Source organism: Ceratotherium simum, chromosome 8 (assembly GCF_057802395.1).
Source record: "Ceratotherium simum simum isolate JZ-2026a chromosome 8, ASM5780239v1, whole genome shotgun sequence".
Lineage (NCBI taxonomy): Eukaryota > Metazoa > Chordata > Mammalia > Perissodactyla > Rhinocerotidae > Ceratotherium > Ceratotherium simum.
The window spans coordinates 57,010,739-57,036,717 of NC_141907.1; the positions used below are offsets into that span (position 1 = coordinate 57,010,739).

Sequence of the window (25,979 nt, forward strand, 5' to 3'; positions counted from 1 at the left end):
ATTAAGCTAGAGTGCTATTTAAGACCATACTCTAAAATAAATTCTACATGGATCAAAACCTTAAAAATAAAATCACACAGAAACTTAGAAGGAAACATATGTGTATACTTATCCAAACAGAGTTGAGAAATTTATCTAAGCATATAAGAAATTGTAAAAAAAAGATTGACAAATTCGACACCATGAATAGTTAAAATTCTGTACAAAAGAAAATTAACATAAAATTAAAAAGCAAATGATAATTGGAGAAAAATAATTGCATTATACATGGCAGTGAAAAGATTACTATCCTTACTCTATGAACAGCTCCTACAAAGAAAGCATTTTAAATGGGCAGAAGAAATAAACAGATAATTCACAAAACACAGATTGCCAGTAAACATATGAAAAATATACAATGACCATAGTATTTAAAAAAAGTGAAACTATTAGCTATATTATATATTATAATATAGATATATTTTTATCCAGTTGACAATTGACAATGATCATTTTAAATATTCATTGTTGGCTAATGAAAATTTCTCCAACCTTTCTGGGAGGTAATTTGGCAATATATGTAGCAAGCATTAAAAATATTCAAAGTTTTTGGCCTAGCTATTTTTACAACTAAGAATTTTCTTAAGAATTAGAGATGGTGAAAGTGGCTAAGAGATCATGAAAGTTATTGAGGTCTTACTACAGGCTTTGTTGCGTTTGCATTTAGAATAACATTTGCTCTTCACAACAATACTATAAGAAAGAACATTATTATGCCCATTTTACAGATAAAGAAACTAAGTCAGAAAAATCTATGTAACACGCCCAAGCCTCATAGTTAATATGTAACAAAGAAGGCTTCACATCAGGCAGTCTTCCTCCAGAGCTCAGGCTGTCTTAATCACTATGCTGTACTGGCTCTCACAGTTTTAAGTACAAGGATGTTGCCAAAGACAGTGAAGAATGTGATTTTGTATGCTTCTAAAGGAGTGGCACTAAAAGCAATCTAAAATGCTAGTGGCATGGAATTTGTTACATTTCTATTTACCCATATGAAGCAATAGTATGCATCTTTTTTAAGTGGTCTATAAAAGAGTTTTTAATCACATAGGGAAATGTTCACACTAAACTGAACAAAATTTACACAGTGATATGTACGCCATAGATAGATAGACAGACAGATAGATAGATAGACAGACAGACAGACAGACAGACAGACAGACAGACAGATAGATAGATAGATAGATAGATAGATAGATAGATAGATAGATAGATATAGATAGATATAACAATCCCTTAACAGAGATTATCTCTAGGAAGAAAAAGCAGGTGATTTTGTTTCCTTCTCTGTGCTTTCATGCATAAATGCATGAAACTCAGAACATAAAGTGTACACCAAGGGGAAGAACAATTGTCAACTCCATCAGTCAGAAAACTTGAGAGTCAACATATATCTTCTACACCTAATAAAAATATTAGCTAGTAGTTATCGAGCATTCCTATGTGTCAGACACTAAGTATTGTATTCATTTTCATTTATAAAATATTTATTGTCTGGGGCCGACCCAGTGGCATAGTGGTTAAGTTCACGTACTCTGCTTTACCAGCCCAGGGTTTGCAGGTTCAGATCCTGGGCGCGGACCTACACACCACTCATCAAACCATGCTGAGGCGGCATCCCACATACAAACTAGAGGAAGACTGGCAGAGATGTTAGCTCAGGGCCAATCTTCCTCAACAAATATATATATATATATTGTGTACCTACTATGCTCCAAGCACCACGAAAGCCTCTGGGGACACTGAGTGAAACACATGACACAGCCCTCGCCTTCATGGAAATTAATCCACTGGAAAAGATAAATATTAAACAAATAATCTCAAATAATCACTGGAAAAGTAGAGAAGAGAGATGCTCATGTGGTGCTTGTTGAACATTCTGGATCTCATTCAGAATATATTTGAAAGCTATTAAAGGTTTTAATGATTTAACCTCAAAACAACCTTAGTACTAGGATAGGTGGCAAGCTGAAAAACATCATTTTATAAACTGAAACCATAGTTCCTTTCAGGGCCTTTGCTTAGGAAAATATCTTGATAGTCCCCTTTGAGTGAGGGAGATGAAGCCCTGAAGCATAAACTGGACTGGAACAGTTAAACAATTAAAAAGATAATGTGCTCTATAACACAAGATAATGGCAATTTGCAGATAGGGCTGGTCAAAGACAGGAGGAACAGAGCTCATTGGCAATTGGCTAGAGTCCAGAAAGAAGAGTGGCCAGTGAGATTATGGGTGGCCAATGGACATCAGACTTGTCAAAGAATGGACACCTAATAATCAAATTGTGCAACTTCAAAGTAAAGTTTCTCCTTACCTTGAAATTTCATTGAACATCTGAAAGAAGCAAGGTCTTGAATATGCAATTCTTGAGGAAATAAAGGAATTGCTGAGCCTAAAGAGAAACAGCCAAGATACAGAATTAAGGAATGGATGTGAGACAGAGTCCTTATTCCCAAATACACTAAATAGTGATGATCCTAGAAAGGAGTTTGGTGCTTACAGTTGGTGGACATTTGGAATAGTCTCATTTTACCGATGACCAAAGTGAGAACTGAGAAAAGTCACTGGACTAAGATAACCAAGCCAGTAAGTGGCAAAGCTCAGCTCTCCAGATCTGCATGACCCCAAAGTCCAAGTTCAAAGTCACATAACTCTGTATGAACTGTTGAACAACGAATCATCCTACCTACTTATAACCCTCCCCCTTTCTCCACTTCTTCTGCCACTCCCTTGTTTAAGCCTGCTCACAGTCATGTAACTGGCCATTCCACATCTGGTCTTGCATCCTGCCAATTAATTATGCCCCTAAGTATTCATCTCTCCTCTAAAGCCCTTCACTTGCTCCCTACTGTCTTTACGATAAAGTCCAAACTTTTTAGCAAAGCACACAAGCCCCTACATGTTCTTCCTCTGCCCACAACCACCTTTACTTCTACTGCCCTCCCTTCACGCACTACACTCTATATAAAGGACGAAATGTAAGCTCCCTGAGAACTGGGACCCATGACTACTGAGCTAAAGAGTACCTAGTAGATAGTAGATACTCAATAGGTGTTTATAAATGAAGAAATGACAGGAATTAAAGTTTCCTTAATATGGTTGACATCTACTGTTTTTGACGTAGCTTCCAAGCCCCACTTGCTATAAAATTTTCTTTGTAATAAACTAGATTTACTTCGTATTACAACTGCTCCCTTTTCATACATGTGTGATTTAGGTGAGAAAGACCCTACTTCCAGCTTTAGCAATGAGCTAGTCACTCTGTGTCTCATACAGCTTGCCACAGTCATTCAAGAATAAGCACATAAACCAGTCAGAGCAAAGAGGACATATTTCTGGGAAATAAGCTTCTGAAAGAAACCTCTAGTGCCAGAAGCTTCTGGAGCCATCTAGGGATTACAAGGGAGCAGGATGCTGAGAATAGAGCCAGCACTGAGAAAATAAGAGCCAAGAAATATAAAGAAGAACTGAATTCTAGTTACATCATATATCAAGCCTTACCTGGTCTGCTTACTTACCTGAGACAATACATTTTCTATTCTAGTTAAAGAAGTTTGTGTTGAGTTTTCTGTTGTTTGAAATCAAAGCGTCCTAATAACTAAGAATCCAAGCTACTTCAAGTCCCTGTGTCTTCATCAGATTCCCTGTCCCTAGAATTCTTTACAGTCTCATGTGGTAAACATTTAATCATCTTCCAAGACTCACCTTAAGTGCTATCTTCTCTAACCATTCCTAGGTATGACGACTTGTTATGTACCCCACTCGCTATATACATTCTTTAATAACACCATTTATAAGACTTTATTGTATTTATTTGATAAAAGATACCTCTGAGTCACAAGATAATCCTGTCCACATTTCCCTCTGACTCAAGATGCCTCTGTCCAAAGTTCCCCTCTGTCCTATTGTAACCCCTGTTTACAATCTGCACTGTAACCCTTACTCACAGCTACCCCCACCCTGAGACATAAAACTCCCTTCCATGTCATAAGGCATTCCTGATCACAATATGAGAGACAGAGAAACTAGTTTTAAGATGAAAAGACTCCTGACCGCAAAGAAAGGCAGTTCTCCTAAAGAGACGCTCTACATGAGGATGCGTTAAAGAACATTTGTAACTTCAAAGTACCAAGAAGACTGGGGAACTGGAGCAGTATGTGCATGATATGTGTGTGCTGACCAATTCTTCACCTGCTGCAGGTTAGGAGTAAATAAATGAAACATGAATTAAATTTTGGGTCTGCATTCTACTTCCACAACACTACTGGTATGTTCTTTTGGATTTCTCACCTACACCTCAAAGACAACAGAAGACTAAATTGAAATTGGCATTCCCCTTTCCTCAAATTTCTCCTCTTCTAATGTACCCCATCTCAGCAAGAGATACCATCTGCACAGTTGTCCAAGCCAGAAACTGGGACTCTTCCTTCACATCTCTCTCTCTCATTCCCCACATCCAACAAAAACTAAGTTTTCACCTCTGGACCCTCAGGAATCCACTTGCCTCCATTCCCACTGCCACTTCTTTATCCCAAGTTTTATCAAGCAAGAGTGACATTTTATAGCACAAGTTGATCCTGCCACTTTCATCTCCATACTCAAAACGCACCAGTGACTTTCCACAAATGTTAGGATAAAGTGCAAAATCTTCATGATATTTGTCAGGTTCTCCACAAGCAAGACAATGCTTATCTATGCAGCCTCATGATATGCTACTGTCATTTTTTACTCTTAAATCCCATTGACAGAGATCTACTTTTGGTTTCTTTAGAGCATCAAGCTTTATCTTGTCTCAGGATCATTGAACATGCTACAGTCACCCTGAGTCATTCTTGAACTCCCTTAAATGTCACTTCCTCCAACCATGTAGGCACTTGTATTCTTCCATCATATTGCCCCATGGTACACAATATCATGCTTTATGTAACACTCATAATTTTTAAAATTGCTTGTGTATTAATTTCCTAGGACTGCTGTAACAAATTACTACAAACTGGATGGCTTAAAACAACAGATATTTATTCTCTTACAGTTCTGAAGGACATAAGTCTGAAATCAAGTTGTCAGCAGGGACATGCTCTCTCTGAAGGTTCACGTGGAGGATCTTTCCTTGCTTCTTCCTAGCTACTAGTGGTTGCTGGCAATCCTTGACATTGTCTGGCTTATAGACACCTCACTACAATCTCTGCCTCCCTCATCACATGGTGTTCTCTTTGTATGTCTCTGTGTCCAAATTTCTCTCTACTTAAAAGGACATCAGTCATTGGATTAGGCTTTTTAATCCAGTATCACATCATCTTAACTTGGTTACTTCTGCAAAGACCCCATATCTGAATAGGTCACATTCATAGGTTCTGGGGGTGAGGGGAAAGACAAAATTCAACCCATAACACCTATTTAATGTTTATCTTCCCTACTATATTGTATGTTTGATAATTAATAAGATCACATAATTTATCATCAAAACCAGAACACTTCTGAGACTGAAAGGAGGCACTATTAATAATGACTCTAAGACAACAGGGATAAACTAGAGTGTCTGAGTAAACAGGGCTGGTCATTCCATCCTAAGCGAAGAGATCATAACCCCCTTGTCCACTGCTCAATTCTGAGAGTGTTGAACACAGTAGATGTTCAATAAACATCTGTTAAATGAATGAACTAAATGAAACAGTGAATGATGATTTCATTTATTAGGCTATGAATGCGCTCAGAGGAAGAATGGTATGAACTGGATCCTTAATCACGAATATGAGTTTACCAGGACAAGAAGGGGATCACTGATTCCAAGCTGAGGGAAAGGCAAGGGCAAAGATCCAGAAGCATAAAAATACTCAGTGTGCTCAGTAATATTGAAGTAAGGTTAGAGCACAGTGGATCTGAAAGAGAATGGTAACAAATATACCAAATTATGACTGATATTATAGCCTTAGAAAAGCAAAAATAATCAAATTGAGTCAGACCATGTATATTAGTCAGGGTTCTCAAGAGAAACAGAATCAATGATTGATAGACGATAGATAGATGATAGATAGATAGCTGATAGATAGAGGATGGATGGATGGATAGATAGATAGATAGATAGATGAATGAATGAAAGAGATTTATTTTAAGAAATTGGCTTAGGTAATTGTGGAGACTGGCAAGTTCAAAATCCATAGCACAGGTTGGTAGGCTGGAAATTCAGGTAAGAGTTAGTACAGTGGTCTTGAGTCCAAAATCCACAGGGCAAGCCAGCAGTTGGAAACTCAGACAGGGTTTCTATGTTTCAGTCTCAAGGAAGAATTCCTTCTTTTTTAGGAAATTTCAATCTTTGCTCTAAGGCCTTCAACTGATTAGATGAGGCTCATCCACGTTATGTAAGGCAATCTGCTTTACTGAAAGCCAACTGACATTAAATGTTAATCACATCTATAAAACACTTTCACAGCAACATGTGGACTAGTGTTTGACCAAACAACTAGACATCAAAACCTAGCCAAATTAACACATAAAATTAACCATCACACTGTGTGCAGCAACTTAAGGTTAAAATTTCACATAACAGGTCATATTTCCTGAGCTAGTTTCACTGGAATTAATAGGTTTTCTTGCAAGAGCTAAAAAGAGTTTCAGAGTAAAATGCACTGATAAAATGTTGGGGTGAATTTCCTAGAGTCTTTAAAAGAGAATATGTATATGAAGTGTTCATGAAACTATATTTTCATGGAGCTCCAGTAAACATCTCTAGGAACTAATACTCTGTGTAACATGGTTTGGGAAATGCTGATATAGATAATGGGAGGCATCAAAAGTTTTAAGCAAGGGGTCAATATGTTAATTATGTATTATAAAGATTATTTTGGTGAAAAAGTAAAAGCTGGATTGGGGATGGTAGAGGAAGTAAGAGGCACAGAGATAAGAAATTATAGCAGGACATTGAGGGTATTATGCAAAGTGAAATAAGTCAGAGAGAGAAGGTCAAATACCATATGATTTCCCTCATTAAGTAGTAGATAATAACAACAACAAACAAACACATAGAGACAGAGATTGGATTGGTGGTTACCAGACGGGAAGGGGGGAGGGAGGAGGGCGAAAGGGATAATTTGGCACATATGTGTGGTGATGAGTTGTAATTAGTATTTGGGTGGTGAACATGATGTAATCTATGCAGAAATAGAAGTATAATAATTTACACCTGAAATTTATACAATGTTATAAACCAATGTTACTGCAATAAACAAAAAATTAAAAAAAGAAAAAAGAAATTATAGCAGGAATCAATAAGGATAATTATCAATATATTCCAAGATTTATCAGTGTATTCCATTTACACTATTAACCAGAATGATAATAAAATAAGCACAAACTTAACTACATGGACTCCTTAACATGAAAATTTTATGTAGAATCTGAAAGCTCTAGTGTCACCCAAATTGGTAGTTGTTCCTAGCCAGGTTGGCTGACTCTCTTTAATGAGAGCAAGCATCTTGTGAGTTGGAATCCCCACATTTTCTCTCATTCTACTGAAGTTTGGATTAGACATAATTTACAACAAAGTCAGAAAAAGAAAGGAAGTTCATATATATTTACTTGGTCAAAAGTGTTATTTATCGCCTAAATCAATGCCAGGAAATCTACTAGTTGATAGAGACACAAAAATGTCCAACACAGAGTCTCTCTGTCTACAGTTTACTCACTATAATAATTAATCAAAAATTCTCTTAATGGAAGTGAAACATACTTAAAAATATATCTTGGTGTAGGGGAAAGAAAAAGCTGTGGAGATAAACAAATCTGAGTTAAAACACTGGCTCTTGAAACTGAGCTAGTTACTTATTTTCTCCAGTCTCAGTCACTTCATGTACAAAATAATACTTTCTATGTGAAAGCACACAGACATAAGTCTGTATCTTGATTTAGATTTTAGGTTGCTCTCATTGCAATAAGATAGCCTAAAAAATAAATTAAAAAGATATGAACAAATTGAAAAAACAATAACCAAGGAGACACAGTGTCCAGTGCCCTCAAATTCACCTTTAGGATAAAAAGTCTGGACGTCCTCATCTGATCTTTCAATTCATCACCGGGTAAATTTCTACCAAGAAGATACACCCTTGTTAACAGCGAACTTGAAAGAAAAGCATCACAAATCCGATTACCCTCCAGTAGACCTTCAAGGGTAAGTACAGGATGTTTTCCTATCTTTCTGGTGATGAGAGACATTTTCACGGAAAGTAAAACTTACTGACATCAAAGCAAATGTCAAACTACTACAATGCTCATATTTGTGTTCAGTAACTGGCACATTTCTTCTGAGCAAGGTAATTACTAGGGTGCACAACATATCTTCTGTCACATTTAATTACAGATTATTGTTAGTCTAGAGGTAAAAAGCATACGAAGGGGTGTCAAAATGATTCATTAGTCACCTTTTTTTTTTTTATTTTTATGTCCAGAAAAGGCAAGAAAAGAATGCTATGTTTGCAGCTGCCCTCCAACTACGAATGTTTAAATCCTGCTCATTTTATAACCACTAAAAATTAACCTTCAGGAACAAAGTACTTTACCTTAAAAAGCTAGAGATGAACACAAAAGAAGCCACCATCTTTAAATACTTTCTGTCAGCTCAGAGTCCACAACATTACCACATACTAGCAAGGCAAATATTGTAAATAGTGGAGTATTCTTAAGTAGGAAAATGTTCATTAGACCTAGGATTTGTAGTTGAGTTTCAATGACTATTGCTTTGCTAGTAAAAAGTCAAGTTATTTAAGAAAACAACCAAAATAAAGGAAAGAAGTAGACTCAAAGTACTATCTTTAAATTATAAAGAATAAGCCTTCACTTCTTCTGATGCGCGGATAATTAGCCATGATGTTTCTAAGAGAAATGAAAAGGACAAATGTCAACTTTTGAAGATTATAACACTACTTTTTTGCTTCAGGAAATAGTTTGGATTAGCTCAGAAGCAAATGCTAAAATAATAATAATATTTTGCTTAGCATATAGGCACAAATTTGAAAGGATAAAGGAGAGGGGGAAAAAATCCTTTATAAGGTGTGAATCACTGTATCTTTTTCTGAGCATCCAGACTTCAGAAGCTGAGGCAAGACCAACACTTCTGGACAAGCAGAGAGAGGATCCCCTATTACAGTATCATTTTTAAAATTTGAAAGACTTAAACCAATTTCCTTTAGACTGATTATATCCAGTTTCTAATTAGTGTAATTATCATGAGATCTCAAAGTCTGTTTCCAGAGAGTACTAATAGACAATGCATTTGAAAGGAAATATTATATATCGAAAAAAATGGAAATGCTTTAACAAATTCATCAGTTTATAAGTTCAATCTACTTTTATTAGTAAAATGTTAATAATTTCAGTTAACATGATCATAAAAATAGCTTGTCCTCTGGCATCCCAAATAACTTTCAAGTGGCCCTTTTTAGACATGAATCAATATTTTAGTTTTGTGTCCACAAAAATGAAAATGGTTTCAGTTGCAGAAACATCTATCTGTTTTAGTAAGGTAGGCCAAATGCTTTTTTACTAATTGAATACTTCCATTCTATTTCTCTCTTTTATTATAAAGGGAAGGGCATATAAAACTCTAAATGTGTCTTATATTTTGCTTGAGATTGTGACTATTTCATATGATGGGGATACACTTATTAATATGGTTTTTTATTCTTATTCTTGGAGTATTGTGATGTGACAATTTCATCAAATAAATTAATCACTTCACTTTAAAATTAGAAAAATGGGCCTCAGATAGGTTATTTAATGTGACCAGGTTTGACAAATGAAGCTCAACTCTTACGACTATTGATTCAGTGGTCTTTCCCATAAAATCACAAAGAGATGCCCTATTGAATAAAATCATTGTTAAAAGATAGTAATACTCCATCAATTATGTCGTGGCTAGCATGTTTTGTTTTGTTTTGTTGCTAAGGAAGATTCGCCCTGAGCTAACCTCCATTGCCAATCTTTCCCTTTTTTTTTTGGCTTGAGGAAGATTCGCCCTGAGCTAACATCTGTGCCACTCTTCCTCTATTTTGTATGTGGGTCGCTGCTACAGGGTAGCTGACGAGTGGTGCAGGTCCACACCCGGGATCTGAACCCACAAACCTGGGCCACCAAAGCATAGCACACCAACCTTAACCCCAAGGTGGCTATCATGTTTTTAATGTTGTAACTTAAAGATTAGAAGTGTAGTCACATTTGAAGCTGAAATTTTGTAAGCATGAATAATTAGCCATTAACTCCTCACTTTTCTTCTTTGGAAGAGTAATTAGTTAAGTGAACAGCGACAAAAAAATTGACTCATTGCTGAAGTATGAAATATGAATGCAAAATTATGAAGAAAGGATAATTTTATAATAGCCCTCAAAGAACTGCAATTAGAGAGGCTTAGGTTTTGTTGTGTGTTTGTTTGTTTGTTTCCCATTTCCTTTGGGCAAGAGAATCTAGCAATAATGATCATATGAAAAAAAAAGTTTAGCAGAAATGTCATATTTCTATGTTACTCATAGATAATAAAAATAATACCGATGACAAGATTAATATAAATATTTCGTACTTCTAAATATATGTGTTTTTAAATTATAAGTTAACCTTTAAAACTTTTTGTCTAGTGTCTTAAATATGTAAGGTCAAAATCAGAGCCAGAAGACCATTTAATGGCAATTTCTTGATTTCTTTTATGTGTTTAAATTATAAAATCAACAAAACATCATAAATTTGTTAATAACAGAAAATAATACATAGAAATTAAACCATCATACCACACTTATTTTAATTTTTGCTTACATTTTCCTGTGTTTATTTGGATAATTTACATACAGTATGGTATTTAAACATTTTACTTATCATTATAACATAAGCACTTTTCAAATTTCCACAAAATCTTCATGATTGTCAGTATCCACATTTTTTAATTGTAAGTAACTCTGGAATGAACATTTTTTATTTTTTTTTCTATTGGTTAACTAAGTTATTGAGAATAATTCCCAAGACTGAGATTCTTTATGTTAAAGGTATGAAATTTTCATGTTTCTTTTGCATATTGCCATCTTGCTTTTCAAAAAAAATTATCTCAATTAATAGAAACAATGGCTGTGTGCAAGGATATCAACTTCACCACAATCTGAATCATATTTTGATTTTACCTTTTTAAATAACTCTTTAGTAATTGTAAAATAGTAGCCCAAAAGGAAGCTGTACTTGTTTTCTTGATAATGAAACAAGGACTAACTTTTGCCCACATTTTATCTATTATTTGTATTGTTATTGGAATTCTTTATTCTTAACCTTTGCACATATCTGTTGGACTCAACATTTTTCTTATAAATTTGAAAAGTTTTTATTATGTCACAGGTAGAATATATGCCATAAATGTACGATAACATGTGTAATTGTTTTTCTTTTGGTTAAAATTTAGCAAAAACAAAATGGTATTTCTTTTATTTTCCCACTACCAAGGAAGCATCCATTGCTGCCTTCTTCTAGAAGATCCTAAGACAAGATGGAGGCTCTCATTTTTATTGCTGTCGTCTTGACTTTCACTGCTTGCTTCTCGGTAAATATTGAATATCTTACATATATTTATTTTCTTATTTAGTTAATCATAAAGTGTACATACAGTTCATTGTTTTATGTTAACATACCTTTATACTACATACACTTTGATTTAGTTTTATTTTTGCCTAAGACCTTCATTTAACTTTCTCCATGATCTTTCGTTGACCTTGGGTTGCAATCAATATTTTTATTTTATTTTTTTTCACATATTGGTAGTCTCTAGAATTCCTGAGATGTGTTAAGTAAGACATTGTAGTGTCGGGATTTTAAATTGTGTATTCTGATTCTATCTCTGTGGTAGCGTTCCTGGATAACATTTAATCTTTGGTAGGCTCTCCAAAAAGAAAGATGCGTGAAGAAGAAAACTGATTATAGGGAACACTATAAATTTGCAACCATATAAAAGATTTCACATGGATCAAATAAATTAAGAAATTCTAGACACGATATATACCTTCCAATCAAGAGCATGTGTTTTATATCTTCTAACATTTTTAGGTTTGTTTACCAAATGCCTGCACCTAAGTTACTTTATCTAAAGGGTAAGTTATACTGTCTAAGGCTTATTGCTACAGACATAATCCAGTATCATTTCATGAACAACAGTGTCTGGGCACTGCTATCTATGGGAACTGCCTCTTCTCCTATTGTCCCATGCTAAAATGTAGCAAGGAGGATTTCCTATCCAGTGAAAAACCCTGTTCCAGAGCTGTTTGGATCACCCATTTTTCTCTCCCACAAAGACAAGCTGATCTTTCCTTACACCAAGTTCATAAAGATGTTGGTTCCATAATGGTCTCCAGGTTTGGCACCTGAGTGAATGGTGACACTTGGTGACTCCTTGACAAAAGGAGTCAAATCTAGCACTACCTGGAAATTGGAGACTGGTTGGTAACACACCCATGAGAATGTGGAGGGAGAGAAACCCTTCTACTTAAAGACCTCCAGAAAAACTGATCATCTTTATCTCATGAACTGTGTACCCTTTAAACTGTTAGAAGGTCCCTCACATTTAATATTGACACCCAAAATTGTATTCCATTCTATTCACCCTAACCAACTACATTTAACCTCAGAAATAATTTATAATCAGTATTCTTAACATGCCATATATGCTCAAGGTCTAATTTTTTATATATATATTTGTATTCTCCATCTCATTTTAGCCAGCTGGTGCACACAAGCGAAAAAGCCACAGAGAAGTAAGTTTTACTTATATTTCTGCTTATCTTTTAACATTTTCATTCATAATCAAAAGTTAGTTATGTCTGAGGAGTTGATAAGGTACAAATATCTTCTTTTATTCTCAACCTAAGAACATGTTGAGAGAGCCAGAGTCAACCAACAGGAACAGTTCTGTGAGCACGAAAACTTTGCCTCCAGCTCCCTACCTCTTAGATACATATTAATCCGCAGTGGAAGCAGGACAGCTTAGCATACGAAAAGCAAAGCTTATCCAGCCATCAGGATCAAAAACTATCTACATTTGTTTGTTCAGTGTAAATGTCTTTCTCTTTATAGATATTGATGGCTTTTTAATGAGGAACATTTCCTATGATCCCACAAAATGCAAAAACTAGTTTCTTTTCTCAAAATCAATGGTTTTCATTGGAAAGGAAAGAAAATTCAGAATCATCTGGAAAGACTTTTCAAAATTATAAATCCCTGTTTCTACTCTCTGCCATTTCTAATTCTCATAATGCCTACTCCACGTCAGAATGGAGGTGGGTGGCACAGTAGGACGTGGTCACATCACCCTGTTACATCCCCTTGCTCTCTCCTTTCCCCACTCCAAGACAAGTACTCTAAATGAAACCTTAAAAACAAAAAAGGTATCTTGCTTCTAATGTTGTGGAATAGACATCATCTAGGTTTAGTGACCCAAACTGTGCTGATATTTAGAAAAAAATATAATTCCAAACCTACCTGGAAAGTTTATGACAATTTTGGCAATGTATTTCTTCTTCATCTTAAAGTCAGTTATCTCTTTCTTAGAATTTATTCACTTTGAGAACTAATGTTTCATGAAGAGGCAGGAGGAGTGTCATATTCAGATCTCAAGGAGTAACTTCTGCCAGTGAAGACAAAATGAGAGACAAAGACCTAAATTAAAATCCTAGGAGAGTGTCATGTTAAAAGTCCATGTAACTAAAGGCAATTAAAATTGCTCATGGCATTATTGAAATGAGGCTTTTGCTGGGTAGATATACGTTGACTGATCTAAGGCACTTCTAGCTTTTAATACGTGTGATTCTGTGCAAATGGGTCAGCCACATGGATTCATGGAATGCTCTATCAATCTCATATTTGGGTCTATGAAAAGAAAGCCATGCAAAGCTTCGATAGTCTCCTTTTATTCTCTTTATTCAGAGCAGTAAAATGCATTATACTTTTTTCCAGGATGGAAATTAAAACAGAATGTCCCATAGGTTCTCCATGAAACACTAAAACACTAGTATGAAGAAATGCTACACACGCAAACACACACAACATTTCCATGGTGAAATAAGTTTGGGAAATATTGCATATCCTTGGGTATGCTAAATATTCATTGGCATATTATATTGACAACTCTAATGAGTCTTGTAGTAAAGAAATGTGTTTACCCAAATCTTTTCCATAGTTATTTGACCACCAAAATCTTTTCAATAGAGCACCTCTTATGGAACACATTTTGTGAAAATCTGTAATACAACTATTAGGCTTTGAGAAGAGCAGAGATACAGTTTACTTTATATTTCACCAAAGGTCATAATTCAAAACTCTCTACTTGGTGGGCACACCCATCAAATTACTTGTGGAATAAAGTTAGAATATTTACACAAATTTAAATGATAATATAGATATATCTGTAAAGCCTGATTTCAGGCTTGTTCATCATCTCATCTGTACAAAATCAATTGTGTTTTGTATTTTCTCTCTTAAGTCTAGCAAAAGTTTCGAAGAGCATTTTAAACCATTTAAACAAATACGTTTTGGGCTACCAAGAAAATATTTTGCAAAACTTGAACAAGTTCCTGGGAGTTCACGTGATCACCGTGGTCATCATGAACCCTACAGAGGTCACCAATCCAACTATCTCCACCTCGCACATCTTCCCCACCTCTCCCACCATTCCCTCTACCCCCACCACCCACAGGGTCCATCACCCAGCCCTACATCACCTGGGAATGTAAACTCTAGCTCTCAGGCACCACCAGCCACTTCTAGTGCTCCTCCAGCTGTAATCAGCACCACCATTGCTGCTGCTGCCACCACCGCCATTTCCACCACCTCTGCCAGCAACACTACAGGTGGTGTTGTTTCCAGCACCACGGCTCCCAGCACCCTCCAATCTGAGTCCACCAGCAGTGCCCCAGTGTCTGACATCGCTGCTGCCCCAGTGGCTGACACTACCTCTCTTGCAACAGCAGATATTACCCATACCTATGAGATTTTCACTATCTACTAGCAACAACAGACTCAGGAAATTCTATAAGCATTTTAAGATTACAAATGTACCAAACCACAAGATGACAAAGACAAAGTGAGGTAAACAATATTTTCCAAAATATTTTCTACCTAAATGAGTGACTTTGAGATGTGTCTAAACAAGATCAGGTGTTTTTTTGTCCTATCAAACAGAAGGATAAACAAATAGTTTCTGACTCTGCCACGTGGATTAGAAGTTCTTATTCCTCTCTTATTTCAAAAATTAAATTTGGTCTCCTTGAGTGGATAGGTTATATCTGTAAACCCAGTGCTCGCATATTCCTACAAAAGAAAGAAACAATTAAAAGGGTCACCTAATGTGTATGTATTTTGACCTCTGTTCCCAATGCTGAAATGTGTTTAATTTTCCTGAAATAATCACTTTTAATTAGAGTCTTAGTGAATAAAAGTTAGTTTATACTTCAAACTTTATTAAATCCCACAAAGTGTGCATTTGACATAGAGGAATGCTCCCCTCACTCTTTCAGGACCTACCAACTCTAATAAAGCAAAAAAAAGATGAAATAATTTAGCAAATATTACAATTAGCATTGAGAATAGAAATATAAACTAAATCACAACCCATGAAAGAGCTCTCTTGCTATACACATTGACTGCAATACACACATCATTATGTAATATGATCCTTAAGAAAGAATATTGAATGAAAAACAGCATATCATATATTGCTTCTATTCTGAATATAGGTGCTCCTAACTATGAATATAAATGAGAAGAATTATCCCATTATATAATACAAAAACTACATAGATGCCAATTGTGGAACACTTAGAATAGCTCTGACACTGTTATTGCACTAAATACTTCTTGTACTGCATCTCATTTAATACTCATAGCAACACTATAAAGTAGATATCATTGATTCCTCTTTAAAGATGAAAAAACTGAGGCTATGAGAATTTATGTGACTTTCCAAAGATCACAAAGTATAAATGGCAGAGTCTTCAAACTCTAATCCATTTAACTCTAAAGTCTCAGCTTCTAATGTCCTACCCAGCATTTGGCCGTTTTAAAGTAATTGGAGACAAAAGAGCTTATGTACTTTTAATTAATGGCTTGTGGCATTTTGTTTTGCTTTGTTTTTACAGATCCTGAAAAATTGAATATTGATATTTTTGTGATCACATTCTCTCATCATTTTAGTTTTAACAAAAATATAGGAAAAGATACAAAAATAAAGGGATGTGGGTTCTTAATCCTTCTTCTTTAGCTTTGCTATACTGTAAAAACTTCCAAAGATAACTTGATTTATGCATTTGATCACATGTGTGTTGGTCTCTTCTTTATTTCTCTGTAGAGAGACAGCAATATTACCAGCACCTTCACTCTTTCAGGTGGCACTATAACACACAAAGTATGTGTTCAGGAAAAAGAAATGTAAATGCTTCAAAGGCAAAAAAACCAAAATTGTTTGAAGTCACCCCATATAATGTCATGTTATAATATAATAGTCTAGAAATGACTTTTCTTTGTGATATAAAGCATCAGTGCATTTATTCACAACCAAATAATTACATACAAATAATTTATATAAAATGTAATCCTATAGATACATATACGATTATATAAAATTACAACCATGATAAAAGCTACAAAGAAGAGGTGCAATACAATTCTTCCTTCAAAGAGATGAAGGTCTATTAGGACATATTTTCAAAAAGCATAGAAAGAATAAAAAAGTTAAATTTCTACAGATCTATAGATCTGAATATCTCAAACACTATTCCTTCATCTAAAGAGGTATTTTCTCTAGAGATTGTTCAACTGAAACTTTGTAACATTTCATGACTCATTTCATTCAAAAATATAGTAGATCAATTTCTAGTTGATAAATTAATTCATCCAAGTGATTTAGTAAAATTTACCTAGATCTAGGACAGGGAACAGAAGAATACAAATATAAGTAACTCAATTGCTATTCCTCAAAGGTTCAAGTTGCAAAGATAGAAACAAGGTAATTAACACTAAATAACTACATAAGGAATCTATAGCAAATATTATCTGCAAAGACACAAACAATAATGAGCAAACAGGAGAAGGAGATATTTATTCTTTTTTAGGGGGAGCAAAAACTATAATGGATAAATCATCATAGTAGACATAGACAATCATAAAATCTTGGTATCGAAGGGTTGAAAGTGACTTTAATAGCTAATGAGACATAACCTAGTCCTGAGAGAGTAGGAAGTAAAGGTCAAGAATACACATAACTATGATTATGGCCATGAAAAAACGATCCCCAGAATGTAGTATGGAATTTCAGTGAGGATATCCAAAAAACAGTTTTCATGCAAGAGATGAAAAGGGAAAGAATGATTTCAGCAGGTAGAAAAAAGGTAGGAGGCCCACTGCTGGATAAAAACACAGCAAATGCATGGAGTTCAGAGAGCAAATGGGATTCATATCCATGCTCTTCAAACATTTATTGAGCGTACACAACTTGCCAGGACTCTGATTCTGGGACTAACAAGATGGATAAAATACATACCACACTGTCAAGTTCCTCCTTACCCCATGAAACAGAAGTCAGCCACGAATGTAGGACATACCTAGAAAAACGGATATCAGAACAGGAAGTTATAATCATATGATCAAGAACCAGGATTAGGAGTTTGGATTAATTCTATAGAAAAGGGAAAATCAATAAAGGTTTTACCACAGATGATTAATATAGAAAATATAACTTATAAATAATAAAAACATTTGATTTCTTACATGTGCCAAACTCAGTTCCAAGGGCTTGACATACAACTATTTAATACTCACCATAACCCTATAAGATAATTCCCATTATTACTGACACTCTAGAAATAGGGAAACTGAGGCACACAGAGGTTAATCAACTACCCAGGGACACACAGTAGGTGAATGAAGAGCAGGCATTCTAACCTGGTTAGTGTAGCCCATGTACTCTCCACTTCTCCCTCAAAAAATGCCCAGGACATCTGGATTGGAGAAACAAATTAGGAATCTATTGTGATGGTCCAGTCAGCTTTGTGTTCTGCTTATCCTGGAGTTTTATAAGTAAAAGTTTCTTTTAACTAGGACTACACAAACTCCACATTAATGTAATTCATAGTGTCTTTATCATTAGCAATAGTTTAGAGCACATTTCTCTTCAAAACACAAGTTCTCTCACATATTTATAATTGTATAATAAAAAAAAAAGAGAAGAGGAAGAAGGAGGAGGAGGAGGACAAGGAGGTGGGGGCAGAAGAGGAGGGAGAAAGCAGAAGGAGGAGGAGGAGAGAGAAAGGCAGAATCATGAGGGAAACCTAAACTTAGACCAGAAGAAAAAAAGCAAGGAAAGCTGATAGAAAGGAGCAATTAGAGGTGAAAGAACTAAGAGACTTTTATAAAAGCCAAGAGGAGAGGGGCCGGGCCTGTGGCTTAGCAGTTAAGTGCACATGCTCCTCTACTGGCGGCCTGGGTTTGGATCCCGGGCGTGCACCAACGCACTACTTCTCCGGCCATGCTGAGGCCATGTCCCACATACAGCAACTAGAAGGATGTGCAACTATGACATACAAGTATCTACTGGGGCTTTGGGGAGAAAAAGGGAAAAAAAAAAAAAAAAGGAGGAGGATTGGCATGGATGTTAGCACAGGGCTGATCTTCCTCACCAAAAAAAAACAAAAAAAAAATAGGAATTAAAAAAAAAAGCCAAGAGGAGAAAAAGGTTTAAGAAAAAATGTTTAAACACCTTTAAAAAGAGAGAGTTAAACACCTTTAAAAAGAGAGAAAAGAAAAGAGAAGAAAAATGAGAAGTATGAGGAGCACATGAACAACAAAATGTTTGGAAATAAGAGTCTCAATATTGTTAAAATTATAAAAAAGTTAAGCAGTGAAAAGTGTGTAAGTAACAAAAGATGTTTTATATTAAAGAGACCACAGAAGACAGGCTGATGGCTTGAAAAGGTAAAGCAATCAAGAGCATAATTTTGTATTAGGAAAGATGAATTAGGAATTATATCCAGTTGAAAATGAGAAATTAAACGTTTAATTTTAAAAAGATGATAATTAATAAAACTGCATCCCTGAAAAAGCAGGAAGAATTAGACTTTCAAAGAAGATTGCTTCTTTACGAGAAGTAAATAGATCCTCTCAAGCGGACGCTACTGACTCTTCCTCAACCCTCAGTCTCAGGGAAATGAGGTGGATTTGTCATTCTTTAGCTGCTGCTTCCCAACTGTGGCAGAGGGTACTAGTGCTCTGTCATTTACTTCCACCTCCCTTATAAAAAGAGGATTCTACATTCCCACTGGTTGTCATAAGGCTTGCAGGGCATCCCTCCCTCAGTAAAGAGTATACCTCCCTATCTCATCATCAGTCTTGGCACTGTGACTTGCTTTGGCCATTGAAACATGAGATCAAGTCACAGTAGGAAATTGAAAGCAGGAATTCCATCACTCCCCGTCTCTTCCTGTTTTCCTTTGTACTACAAGAGCTGCATGTCCTAAATAGAGACTGTGTCTTCAAGCTGGGTCCTGGAATGAGAAGATATATACAACAGAGCTGCAGAAACAACAGCTGCCAACATGTGACATGAGATAAATTTTTGTTTTTGTTAGGCATTGAGACTTTTGTTGCTGTTCTTGTTACTACAGTAAGGCCAACTAACACAGAAACTGTCACTCTTCTAATCCTCTGAAAAACAATTTCCACTTAAATGAAGTCTGTGCCATTTAGCCATTCCTCCTTCTCCTCCTCTTTATTGCTGTTATCAGTCAAGCTCTCGGTCACCACTCACTCTCTGCAGAACTCTGGATTGACAATGTTTATCCCAAGTGCCACCACAGTTCTGAGAAATGTCACAGTCCACACTGATAATCCATTAAAACCCACATTACTCCATTCCTTGATCTTCTCATCTTGAATGATCTTTATTTCTCTTCAGTTACACAAGTAACCTGGACCTTGCTGCCCTCACACAGATATACTCTACCTATAAAGTCACATATCAAGACATACTTGATCAAAACATGTTTGATCAGGGCCGGCCCAGTGGCTTAGCGGTTAAGTGCACACGCTCTGCTACTGGCGGTCCAGGTTCGGATCCCGGGCGCGCACCGACGCACCACTTCTCCGGCCATGCTGAGGCCACGTCCCACATACAGCAACTAGAAGGATGTGCAACTATGACATACAGCTATCTATGGGGGCTTTGGGGAGAAAAAAGGAGGAGGATTGGCAACAGATGTTAGCTCAGAGCCGGTCTTCCTCAGCAAAAAGAGGAGGATTAGCACGGATATTAGCTCAGGGCTGATCTTCCTCACAAAAAAAAAAAAAAAAAATCTTTGATCAAAACTTCCCATACTCCCAGATACTGCACTTCTCCTCACTATAGCAACTCTTTAAACTCAATAGGATCTCCAGTTCCTTGACCAGTTGCCATCCTGCCAGAGCGCCCCTTCAACTTTCTTTCATACCCAGCTTAGATTTTACAGTCCATCCATTCAAATACTAGCTTGCAAATGCCTTCAACTTTCTTTTTATTTTTTTTCTAATAGCTCATCAATCTGGTAAAATCGCTATCTTTAATTGATAGAAATAATTACTTCCTCTGAGAGTATACAAAATCTACCTAGTGCTACTAAGGAAAAATACACAACTATAGAGAGAGACACCACTAAAATTCAAGGCCCCCAAACTCAACAGCACCATCAGATCTGCCTGGCAATCCTACTGTGCTTCCCTAGTTTCCTCCTCCAATTCACCATTTTGTCCATTGCAAGTATTCCCCATGTAACAAACCTATAGACTCAAACCCACCTCATCTGAAGTTGAAACATTCCTGACAATTCCTATTCATTTTTTATGGCAGAAGTTCCATCTGTTGCTATCTTTCCAGGTTTCCCCAGAAACCCTGTTTTTGCTATTCACCCATACTACTGTTATATCCTCCAGCCTGGACTGAATGTTAACAATGTACTTCTATCCTCCTCTTCACTGTCTTGGCACACATGTCTCTATTGTCCTGAAATAGCCTTCTAATTATCTCCATGTGTCCTAATCAAGTTCAACCCTCTTGTCTCAATTACCAAGCTCTTTCTGTAATTTTACCTGACCCATGGGCATCATCCTTGACATCATTCTCTCCTTTACCCCCCATATCCAGTCCATCTAAACGACTTGTTGATTACATCCCACGAACATCTCTTGATTCTGTCCCCTTCTCAGTAGTCCCATTGCCACTACACTAGTCCATCTGGACAACCGTAACCACTTTCTAACAGGTCTTTCTTCCCCCAGTTTCGCTTCCTACAATCCACTTTCCATATAGCTCTAATGCCTAGAGTAGGCAAAATCAGAAATACCCTTTAGAGAACTAAACCTGAGTAAGTCAATTAGGTGCTGAAATTAGGATTTATTCCTTCATCTAGATTAGTAGTTCTCTACCAGGGATGATTTTGTTCCTGAGGGGACATTTGGCAATGTCTGGAACATTTTTGGTCATTATAGCTTTTTATTTGGAGGATGCTGTTGGCTACTGCTTCTATTGGGTAGAAGTCAAGGATGCACAATACAGTCTCCCATAACAAAGAATTATCTGGCCCAAAATATCAACAGTGTCAAGGTTGAGAAACTCTACTGTAAACTAAGCCCAATCTTAGATTCTTTAAAATTAGGAATTGAAGCAGAAAGTAGGGGACATCAAGTGTGGAGATTTATTGAATTAATGGCCCCAATTTTTCACACCTCCCTTTATGTAAGCCTATTGCGTACCCTCTTGCACTGTCTCTGGGCTTGACGTTTAGCGTATTTTGGCCAGTGGGACAACACTGTATCAATCACACTGGAAAAAAAGAAGAGATTTGAAAAAAACATTTACACATTTATTATTTTTTCTTTTGAATCTCTCATATCACCATGAGAGCATGCCCAGACTCTTGGAGGGATTTCAGAGACATGTGGAAAAGAACTGAGCTGTCCCAGCCGAGGATACCTAGACCAGCCAACTCACGAGCTGAACACAGACACATAAGCAAGCCCAATCAAGGTCAACCAAGCCTAGCCAGACCATGAAAACGTCCAAGCAAACATATAGACTTATAAGAAATATTAAACAGTTGTTTTGTGAAGCCACCAAGTTTTGCTGTGGTTTATTACACAGAAACAGCTAACTGATACACCATGAGATCTAAGGATCAATCCATATTTCTTGGTCTCATTCTTTCCCAATCAAGGCCCTAAACTAGGTATTGCAGATCTGCCTAGGTTGAGAGTACAGTCTTCCCTGGAACTCAACTATTTTGATAATTGAGTCCTGGGACTGGTCCTCAAATTTTTCTGCCTTTCTAACTGCAGGAGATTGGAGTTTCTTTACACACCGTGAGGGAGGCCTTCTGACCTTCACAACTAGCCTTTAATGGCCTTTCCTTATCTTTTTCCCAAAGCATCAGTTGCTCCCAATAACAGCTTCCAGTTAAAATGGAAGAGGTGATTTTACTGTCTATTTCCAGCTGTTAGTTTGGATTCTATTGGAGTACTGTTGCTCAAAGTATACTGTATGCAACATCTGTGTCAGAATTATCTATGGTATCTACTAACAATGCAGTTTCCTGGACACCACCCCAAACCTAACAAATCAGAACCTCAGCCACTGGGTCCCTGAATTTTTAGTTATCATCAACCTCCAGGTAGTTATTAGGCACATCAAGTTTTAGAACGAATATGTGAGAACTTGAAGAGGCCCAGAAGGAGATTAATGACAATGCAAATGAAACTGAAACTGAAGAATCTCCCAAGGCCTTCTAAGGGGCTACAGCAATGTGTCCAAAAGTCATAGGATTTTTATTAAATTTGCAAAAGTAAGATATTTAAACTACCATTGGTTAACATTGCCTCTTTCTCTTACTATTCCAACTTACCCTTGGGCACATCTCCCCTCATAACAGGTGGACTTTGGATGGCTCAGACCATTGTGTATTCACAGCCTCTCCTATAAGGTGGCCTTCGAGTAGCTGCAGGTACTTTGTAATTATGATTTTGTATTCTTTTTTTATAGTCAACTCCCAAAATTATATAAGCTTTCTTCCCCTGAAAACCTAGATCTGCCTGTAATGGGGACGACACGGAGCTATTCAATTTAACTTTATCATTTTACAAAGCAAGAAAATAAAGCCCTGAGAGGTCAGTGAACTTTCTCCCAATGCCATCCTATTCATAGGCAGCAAAATCAATTCCAGAACTGAGGTCTTTTGATTTCCATTTCAGAGAACAATTCACCATTTTCCCCAAAAATATAAAGTTGTTATTTAAGGCACTTGTACTAGCTTTCAGGAGATGACGCACAACTTCATTATTTTCTAATAGACTTTATTTTTTAGAGTCCTTCATTATTTTTTAAGTAACAAATTCTTACCAGTAGACTACAAACAATTTTTTTAAGGAATAAACCTTATTAAACCAGCCTGATATGGTCTTAGTACTAACTCTGCCCTTCAGCACTTTCTTCACTTAAAAAACTAGGATGTTAATTTCTTCCTGACTGTGTCTTAGAGTTATTTTACATATTAAATGAGAGAATAAATATAACATGATTTATCAACTGACAAATATGTTTCATTTACAGTTTAAATGTTTTAAAGTATTGGATCTAGTTTACAGAGAAAACTTGTATACCACCAGACTTTTTAAAAATAAAATGAAATTGTGACAAAGGAAATATATTTTAGATATCAAGATGAAGCCAGGAATATTCCTCAAGAGAGATCTTGAAAGGGGAACTAAATCTGTTTGGTTACATAATCGGAGTTACCAATCTAGCAAAATTCTGATGAGAGGGCAATTGTATACTTATTTACATTCACAGGCTAGAGACATTCAGGTTATACTGTGAAGATCACTTTCATGTTTACTTTAGAATAATACACTTCCTGCTTGAAAATAAATGAGAAATTTTCTCATGGCAATGAGTGGAAAGGTACAATAGCACAATTACTATGATTTTATTTTATGGACATTGTGATTTGTTTTTATCTGATTGCATTTTTAACTTTGGCTAGGTGAAAGCAATGGAAAAATTGGTAACCAACTTCCAGAAAGTTATGTAACTCTCTGGTCTGGGTCTGACGCAATATCCATGCTGGACAAGTCAGAGCTATAGCTTTTTTTCAATCTGCAAGCCGTATTATTAATTTTATCTCATCATGCTAGACTTCTTCAGTCTAATAGAATAAGTTTTCTCTCAGGGCCCAGTGGCATCACTGATTAATCCTACAAAATAAATATTTCCACACAAATTTTTAAAAGCAATTTGCAAATTCAAACGTATGATACATATTTAAGGTGTTATTAACCCAGAGGCCAAATCATCTGTTTCTAAATAATCTATAAAAAACACATTCATATGCTTTCACAGGGCCAAAGAAACAGAGTTATTACTGCTGCACAATAGGGCAGCAGACTTCAAATAGGTTGCTACATGACTGAGTTTAATTCTGTTATATAGATCAGGAAAATATTTTCCATCTGTACATTAGTCTCTGCACTAACGACAATGTGACTCTACTGTCACCTTGAATTTCCTGTGATCAGAGACATTAGCTCATTTAGGCACTGTTCTAGAAAGTATTCATTCAGGATCTTTTAAAGCCATGAGTCAATTAAAGATTAACTTGAGGGACTGTTGCTGTTTCTTACAGACATGTGCTTCTGTTGGCTTGTGTTGCTCTAATTCTTTGTTGGTCACAACCCACTCAGAAACTGTATTTCAGTTTTGCCAGTGTTCCTCCTAAGTCCTTCAGAGCCAGTGATCCACTAAAATGTAAATCATACCTGGATTTAAAATGCTTGGCTGATAGAAACGTTGGCATCCAAACAAGAAAAAACAGAGACTCATCTTTGACAAACAATTATTGTCAGAGAAGAAAGCAGTTTATTGAATTTTCCATGTTAACTTAGAAACATCTTCACTGTTTGGGCATGTAATTGTTTAGTAACTGATGAGGTTCTAGATTACCAAACCAGTAATATAGTTTGTTACACTTGATTTTGTCATTAGAATTTTTGTAAGGCAATGAAATTATGACAAAGCGAATGAAATTAAGTACAGTAATTTAAAACTAAGATCAACTCTCAAAGTGTGGCTCCTTTTTCCTATACCACCTATGACTCCTAAAAGATTTTTAAAACACTAAACATTTAAATATCCTGTGACTTTAACAAGTAGCACTACGTCTGACACTCAATAGGTATTCAACAAATGTTGAATGAGTGAATGAATGAACAAAGGAATAACTAAATTCCATGGCATAAAAATTATAAATATATATATTTTTCAAATGAAAAAATTGAGGCACAATGAAGCAAAATAGCTTGTCTGATATTACCCAGCAAATATTGGGTTGGTATTGGGCATTGAAGTAAAATGACCTGACTATAATTGATTAGTCTCTGCAGTGTACTATAACATACAATGTTAGTTAAGTTTACAAATATTATTTACATATGGGAGGCAACATGGAACACTGGTTAACTTAGTATTCAGGCCTTGAAGTGAGTAGATTTAGGTTCATTAGTATCTACGTGTAGAACAAAGATGATAATAGAGTTCATATCATCCTGCCACATGCTATATGGTAAAGGCTTAATAAACAATAGCTATTATTATTATACAACAATTTGTAAAAACTAGAGATTACAGAATCATCTAGGATAGGAAAACTTTTTCTCAAAGCCTGGGTTTAGCAAAAGTATAAAGCTGTAACTTTCCCATAGAGGTCGATTTCAAAGTAAAAATATCTCTGTATAATTTCCCCATAATTAAAAACTTTACATCATCATATTTTTGTTTAAATTTCTCAAGTTAATAATGGCCAGCAGCATATGACTTTTTAAAACACGATCTCAGACTACTGTTGTAGTTTTTCATTGGCAA

The 25,979-nt window shown here is 36.0% G+C and overlaps 2 long non-coding RNA genes across 4 annotated transcripts in view; both read right to left on the minus strand.

The window, feature by feature from the left end:
* Positions 1–1,666: 1,666 nt before the first annotated feature.
* On the minus strand, positions 1,667–15,481 carry LOC147916473 (uncharacterized). Its single transcript, XR_015553002.1, has 4 exons — positions 15,167–15,481; positions 13,532–13,676; positions 2,355–2,432; positions 1,667–1,829 (listed from the first exon to the last, which is right to left on the minus strand). It is a non-coding gene; the product is annotated as an uncharacterized LOC147916473 (long non-coding RNA).
* A 1,647-nt stretch (positions 15,482–17,128) lies between these two features.
* The window catches only part of LOC147916474 (uncharacterized), a 167,639-nt gene continuing 158,788 nt past the window's right edge, over positions 17,129–25,979 (minus strand). For 2 of the 3 annotated variants that reach the window (XR_015553005.1, XR_015553003.1), the window contains one exon: positions 17,129–17,646. This is a non-coding gene — a long non-coding RNA (uncharacterized LOC147916474). Of the gene's footprint in view, positions 17,647–17,922; positions 18,043–25,979 lie in introns of those variants that run through there. The other variant, XR_015553004.1, reaches the window with a different exon arrangement.